This window comes from Bison bison, unplaced genomic scaffold, assembly GCF_000754665.1.
Source record: "Bison bison bison isolate TAMUID 2011002044 unplaced genomic scaffold, Bison_UMD1.0 scf7180017864518, whole genome shotgun sequence".
NCBI lineage: Eukaryota > Metazoa > Chordata > Mammalia > Artiodactyla > Bovidae > Bison > Bison bison.
The window spans coordinates 6,764,191-6,771,565 of NW_011495071.1; the positions used below are offsets into that span (position 1 = coordinate 6,764,191).

The 7,375-nt window shown below is 47.9% G+C and overlaps 1 protein-coding gene across 1 annotated transcript in view; it reads left to right on the forward strand.

The window, feature by feature from the left end:
* The first annotated feature begins 766 nt into the window (after positions 1 to 766).
* Positions 767 to 7,375, forward strand: part of CEP164 (centrosomal protein 164kDa) — a 72,448-nt gene continuing 65,839 nt past the window's right edge. Inside the window, exon 1 of the mRNA XM_010830643.1 lies at positions 767 to 880. The gene's annotated coding sequence lies outside the window, so the exon portion shown is untranslated. The remainder of the gene's footprint in view (positions 881 to 7,375) is intronic.

The window sequence follows — 7,375 nt, forward strand, 5'->3', positions numbered from 1 at the left end:
CACATGACTTCAGCTGTAGGACATGAGTGGAGTAGGATGAGAGAAGATGACCACCTCTAGCCGGCCAATTGTTCTTTCCCTACACCATTGATGTAGTGGCCAGAGCTGGGATTGTCTTAAACTTCCTCAGGAGGTTAAGGACATGTAAGAGAAAGGAAGATTTGCCCTTGTGAAAACAAAACTAAAGCCTTTGAAATTATATTAGTGGTAACCCTTCTGCTAGACAGCGTGTGTGGAGGGCTACACATTGTTACTTCTTAAACAGGCTATTTTAAATAGTTAAGACAGATATTATTATCCTCTTCTTGCAGACATGCAAACTGAGCCCTGAGCTCCAGTAAAACGATGGGTAGTGGTCTCTTAATTCATAAGTAGCACGAGAGAGTCTTTTGTTTATTAAAGCCTGTAGGTTGATTATTGAGGATCAGTGTATTATTCACCTGATGTTAATTATACTACTAAAAATTATGACAAAAATTACCTTAGTTAATACATGTTACTGTCGATACTGTGAATGATCCTTTCCTGCTCAGGAAGAAATTCCCCTCATGTCTAAACTCAGAATCCTCTTTTAAACTCAGGCGGAACCCCGTCTAGTATATTGGACTACATCTCCCATCGTACAACGGGAAACGTTCAGAACGCCGCCGTGATTCGACGGGACCTTTAACCAATCTGATGCCAGGCTCTCATTCAGCGACCTATTGACTCCAGGTAGAGGCGGTACCCTCAGTTGCTAGGCTGGTACCCTTTCCGGAAGTGGTTGTTGGCCGCTGCAGGGCAACACCCCGGCGTCCCTGGAAGCGGGAGCCGGGGTGGTGCTGGGGAAGCCGCGTAGAGCCGGGAGCTAGCGCCCTGGGCCTCCCGGGGTGGGGGACAGGTGAGGATGCCCTCGAGGGACAGGTTGGGTGGCGGGGAACGGAGGGAAGCGGGAGAATCGAGGCACATTCATGTGCCACCCAGCGGGATGTGCACGAGTGTGGGCGGGAACTGAAGGAAAAGTGAGGATGGAGCGGGCCTGATCAGTGCGGCTGTATCCAAAATCTGAGTGGCGGAAGGGCCTGGGCTGGAGTCCTGGCGGGGCAGTGAAAGCGGGCCCTGGGCCACGAGTGTCAGCTGGCGGGGGCTCTAGCTTGTTTGTCCTGGTCACAGTTAAGTGTGTAAGGCCGGCCTTCTAAACCCTGCTTGAATACTTCTCTCTTGGGGAAGCTTCCCCCATGTCCGAATCCGGGCAGGCCCAACCTTCTGCAGTCTTTTGGTCAGCTGGGGAAGATAGTAAGTTTTTTGCTTTTTTCTTCCCTTGCATTAATTTAAAAATCCACCTTCTCCCTCTGGAACTGCCCTCCTCACTTGCCTTCTACGACTCCTTTCTCTCTGGTTTCGAAGCCCCAGCCCTCCCCCGCCCCCATCAGCTTTCGCGAGCCCCTCCTTTCTACCCACTACACTCCGTCTTAGGGCTATTTCACCCAGAGTTTCAGTTACCGTCTATTTAACGGTTACTCCCCAATTGGCTCCCATCAGACCTCTTTTCTTGAGGTCCACTTGCTTACTGATCATCCCTAGCTGAATGCTGACCCAGCCTTCCTGGTCCCTCAGATCTGTTCCTCCTTTGTAGCTCCTGTCACAGTGAAGGACTTCACCCCTTCACTTACTCAGCCACATCTGCACTTGTAATTCATTCATCTAGAATATGCTGCAAACATTTGTTGGACATTTCCTATATCTAGGCAGTATGCTAGGTGGGGCTATTGGGCAAGGCATAGCAGTGAACAGATGATCACAATGTACTGGCCTAAGTGCTGATTGTCCTCTTGTTTCTCCCTCACTTACTGCAGACATCAGATACTATTATTCTGCCTCCAACACCTAGAATCTGGCCCTTTTCATTCTCACAGCTACTGACTTCGTTTATCATTTCTTGCCTGTGTTTTCAGGATAACTTTCTAAGTGTTCTCTCTGCTTCTGTTCTTGCCCTTCTCCAGTTAGTTTTACACAGCTGTCAGAATCATCTCTCTAAACTACAGATCTGATCAGGCCTGTTTCCTTTGTGAAATCCTGTGATGGCTCCTTGTTATGTCAAGATGCAGCCACAATCCTCCCAAGCCATTTATCTTGTGTTCCTTGCCTTCCATTGTACGTCTTTCTCCTGCCATTGTCCCTTGTGCGCTGGTCACCCTGCTTGAACTATTATAAAGAAAGTTCACCACCGGAAAAGAAAACATTTCCTGGAGAAGGCCCTGAGGAAAGCCTGGAAGACAGTAGAGTTGATTATGCAGTGATGATAAGCACAGAGGCTTCCCTAGTGCCTCAGTGGTAAAGAATCTGTCTGCTGATGTAGGAGACGTGGGTTTGATCCCTGGGTCTGGAAGATTCCCTGGACAAGGAAATGGCAACCCACTCCAGTTTTCTTGCCTGGGAAATACCATGGAGAGGGGAACCCGACGGGCTACAGTCTATGCGGTCACAAAACAGTCCGACACGACTTAGTGACTAAACAAAAACAACAAAAGAGCACAGATTGGGGAACATCTTTGGCTTTGAATCCCAGCCCTGCCACTTACCAACTGGGCAAGTTGCCTCAGTTCCTTCATCTGTAAAATGGGGGTAATAACTATGTCTAAAAGGGTGTTTTTTAAGAGCTCAAGGCTTTGGAGTCAGATAGACATGGATGCATGCATGTTCTGCTGTGCCACTTACTAGGTGTGAAACCTTGAGCAGGTTAGAGTTTTTTTAAATTTGCTTATCCTCAGATTACTTTTTTGTAAAATAAAAGATTATAAAAATCTCTATTTAGCAGAGAGGATGTGGTGAGATGATGTATATACAGCACTAGTACAGTTCTTGGAACATAGAAAGTATTCAGTGAATATAAGCTTTTGTTGTCTTACTGCCATATACTCTCTCCTGCCATATACTCTCTCCTGCCTCTTTGCCTTTGTACAAGCTGTGTCTTTTGTCTCCAGATAACCTTACTCCCTCATCCTGATGAGCTCCTGCTTAACTTTCAAAAGCCGTCTCCATGGTCCTCTGCAGTGTTTTTCCTGATCTCCCAAAGTAGGATAGGTTGCCCTTGCCTTTGTGTCCTGTTGCCTTTTCTGTTACTTCCCTTAATGCACTTAACACACTGCATAATCGTGTGTTTACATATTTGGCTTCGCAGCTAGCTTGAGCTGAAGTGTTACCAGCTTTGTAGCCCTGACAGCACAGTGCCTGACCAATCAATCGATAAGTGGTTATTGGATGTCTGAATGGCCTTAATTTATATTCCCCAGTGCTAGATCTATCCTCTGGAGCAATGTAGACTATGCCCTTTAAATAAGTGAATGGTGAGATGGTTGGATGGCATCACCGACTCAATGGACGTAAGTTTGAGGAAACTCCAGGAGGTGGGGAAGGACAGGGCAGCCTGGCGTGCTGCAGTTCATAGGGTTGCAAAGAGTCGGACACGACTTACTGAACAACAATAATAACTAACGTTTATTGAGATTTTACTATGTTTTGAGTATTTTACATTAATCCTCATAACCCTTCTGGATAGGCATTATTATTATCCCTGTTTTACAGGTGAGGAAACTGAGGCAACTTGCCCAGGTGGTAAGTGATAGAGCTGGGATTCAAAGCCAAGAATATTCCCAAGCCTGTGCTCATACCACTGCCTAATCAACTCTAATGGCTTCAGCGTTCTCCCCAATGCCTTCTCCAATAACTCTTCTCTTTTCTGATAGTGAACTTTCCTTATAATTGTTCAAGCAGAGTGGAAGAAATGATACTCAGGGAACCTGAAGTATGCATATGTGTTTGTATGCTTGGTGAGTATGCAGGTATGCAGAACTTTTTGGCTTTGCCTGTTAAATTAGACCACATGCATGGGAAGGTAACCATGATGTGGGGAGACTGGGAACCAATGGCATGTGCTGAAGGGAAGGGAGCTGGGAAAACTTGACTTGGAGTAGAGACGCCTTGGGTTCTCTCTGTGGGTCCAGAGGGTGGAACAGGACAAATCGGAGGAAGTTTCTTAGAAACAGATTTTGGCTTAACGTGAGAAAGACCGTTTACTAGTTAAGAATGATCCAACTGTGGAATTGGCAGTAATATCAGTAATATTGCTAAATTTATTTAACATATTTTGTGTATCAGGGACTGTGCTTGGTACAAGTATTGTTTCATCTTCAGCCTTTTGAAGTAGATTATCATGGCTGTTTGAGTTACACACATGAGGTTGTTGAGGCTTAGAGAAGGGGAAGTACCTGGCCTAAGGTCAAACAGCTGGTAAGCAAGGGAGATGGGATTTAATTTGCCTATTTCTGGCCCCCAAACTGGTGCTTCGACCATTAATGCTGGCTGACGCAAAGCACAGAGGAAAAATTTGGCATGGGAAGGGCAGTTGGACCAAAGCTTGTGTGGTTTTCTTCTGGCTTTTGAGCTTCCTCCATTGTCTGTCAGTGGTTTAGAGCAGTGATCGGGCTTCTACCTTTACATAGCTTATTTTAGGCTTGGTTGCAAAATGCAGAAGGAGGCAGAGGCATGGCCTCAGAAGTCTTTGGTTTAACAGGAGAGGTAGAACTCATTCCCATGAAAAAGGTCATGTGGAAAATAATATGCCTGTGAACACAAGAAAACCTGTGTGCTCTGTGCTGAAGTGGTTGTAAGTTGACGGGAGAGGCTGAGGTTAGTCAGGGAGGGCTTCCTGGAGGAGGTATATGAGCCATTCCTTTTTTTTTTTTTGCTAGATTCTGGGATTGGCAGGAGATGGATGAGGACAGTTGGGTGAGCCTCCCCCAAAGCTCTGTGGCTCACGGTGAGTGCCAGGCTTGGTGGCACGCCCTTGTCATCAGGTTTCATCTGCTCTGTTGTTAAGTGCTGCATGGAGCGCGGTGTTGATGGTCCTGAAGCCTCGTCGAGGGCGCCAAGGTTGACAGCACTGTCCCTCAGGGTCTCGGGCCTGGTGGGAAATGTTAGGACACGTGTCGTGTGTTTGCCGAAGCTGACCTCAGGGGCTGCTTTCTTAGACCTCTCATCTTACCCCCTCTCGCCCAGGTTACGATCAGCTCTCATCTAGATTGGCTCATGGTTTCCTCCCTAATCTCTCTACAGCTACTCTGATTTTCTTCTTTCCAACCTGGCCTCCGTTCCTGTCTGTTTCCATTGGCTCCTGGAGTAACCTCTTTCAAAATGTGTATCTGGAAAAACCTTTCCTCACTTCCAGCTCTCTGGACCTTCCAGGCCAAGTTCCTGGGGTGGTCTGGCTGCCACCCACCTGCCCAGCATCGTCTCCAACCACCCTTCTCCTCGCTTAGTGTTCTTTCCTGTGGGAGGGCCTTTGCACCTGCTGCTGCTTTTGTTAGAACACCTTTTCCTCCTCTCTCTGTCTGGTGACTACCTATTCATTCTTCACTTCTCAGCAGGGGCTTCATCTAAATCAGGCACATTTCCTTCAGAGCTCTTCCCCAGTTAAAATTACACACTTTCCTATGACTGGTTTGTCTCCTTGTCTCACTAGACCAGTTCCAGGGGAGTAGCAGCTGAATCTGTTTTTAATTGCCTCTCCAGTGCCCAGCAATAAGTAAATATTGGATTGGCCAAAAAGTTCATTTGGGTTTTTCTGTAGGATATTAAGGGAAAATCCAAACACACATTTTGGGCCAACCCAGTATTTCTTGAATGAATAAATGATCTCCAGCTGCTGTTGAATGAATATGGTTTCTCTTCCACTACCTTCCTCAATCCCGCAATTCCTGTTCTTTTTGCCCTGTCCTTGCCTACCTCTTTCCTGAAGCCAGGAAATAGAACACCCACATTTTAATTTTTTTTTCCGGCAGAAGATTTGTTTGACATTTGAGTGATTCAGGAATGTAGATTTTCCACATTCTTCCCGAACTTTATAAATAGTTAAACACAGACAGTTTTGTAAGTAGCTAATGAGGCATTTTGCCAGGAAGACGAGAGATTTTACCTGCCCCCTCTTTCTGGAGATGGCACGTGTCTAGGGATAGGGAAGTCTGTTAAAGGCAGAACTTCTCAGATTCCCTGAGTTAGTTGGTGCAGCGCCTTGTATAGATCACTGCCTGTTGAATTGAATAAGGCACGGCCTGACGTTCAGGCCATTGTGATCCTCCACCCCCAGAGATCCTTTCCCCTTTTCTTTCCCTCTCCTCCCTGACTCAGAGGATTAGAGATTCTGAGATCTCTTTAAGCCCCCCAGCCTGTGGACCACGTTCTACTGCCCTGGTTCTTGGTACTTTCCTGCTTTGCTTTTTCCACGTCGGGGCCCTACTTATGGCAGACTGTGCATGTGGGGGCATTACAAGCATTACATACACAGGTGTTACGTGTTCTTAGGGGAGAGAGAGAGCGTCTCACTTGGGCTTAAGTACTGCGGGGAAGAATGCTGCTTTCTTTAGCCTTTCTTCCTGAGGCACTAAGTTACTGCTTGGAGGTGTCGTGGTGGGAATGAGGCATGGCAGAAGGCTGGCTCCGTTGGGTCCAGCGATGGACAAAGGGAAATATCTTTTTTAAAAGGCATTTTTATTTATTTTTGGCTGTGCTGAGTCTTCGTTGCTGCACCTGGGCTTTCTCTAGTTGTGATGAACAGGGGCTACTCTGCAGTTACAGTGCATGGGGCTTGTCTTTGCGGTGGCTTCTGTTGCGGGGCATGGGCTCTAGGGCACGTGGTCTTCAGTGGTTGTGGCACTTGGGCTTAGCTGCCCCGCGGCATGTGGGATCTTGCCAGACCAGGGGGTCGAACCTGTGTCCCCGGCATTGGCAGGTGGATTCTTCTCCACTGTACCACCAGGGAAGTCTGGGAACCATCTTTTGTGAGTCCTAAGGCAAGACACCTTCCTTGTCCATCTCTCACCTGCCAGGGTGCAGCGAGGGCCATGGAATGGTCCTTCAGAGATCCTTTGCGTTTATCAGGGGCCCCCCTCCAGGGATCTTGGAGCAGATTCAGAGTCACCAACCTGGCTGTTTCCTGAGCATTCTTTACGAGCTGTATCCCAGCCTCCTTTCTGTTGACCAGGTCTTTCTGCTCACTCCCCTGCTGTGAGGGCCGTGTCATGCTCTGCCCCAGGTGAACAGTGCCCGTTTCTGAAGAGGCGGCTGCAGGAGACGTCAGAAAGTTCCTTCAGGCTTCTCCCTTTGGTCACAGCGGAGCAGCTGATGCTGCCTCAGTGGGGGAGGCCCTCTGAAGGGCTGTCTGCACGCGCTACAGGCTGACTTGTCCACGCGTCATCAGGCTTCAGTGTGTGAGCTCTCACAGGGGACTGATGCTGTGACCTGGGGTCCTGAGGTGGATGAAGGAGCAGGGATGCGAAGGGAGGAACAGGTGTGGAACCGCACCAGCCTGTCAGTTGAAGAATGTGATCACCGTCCCTGA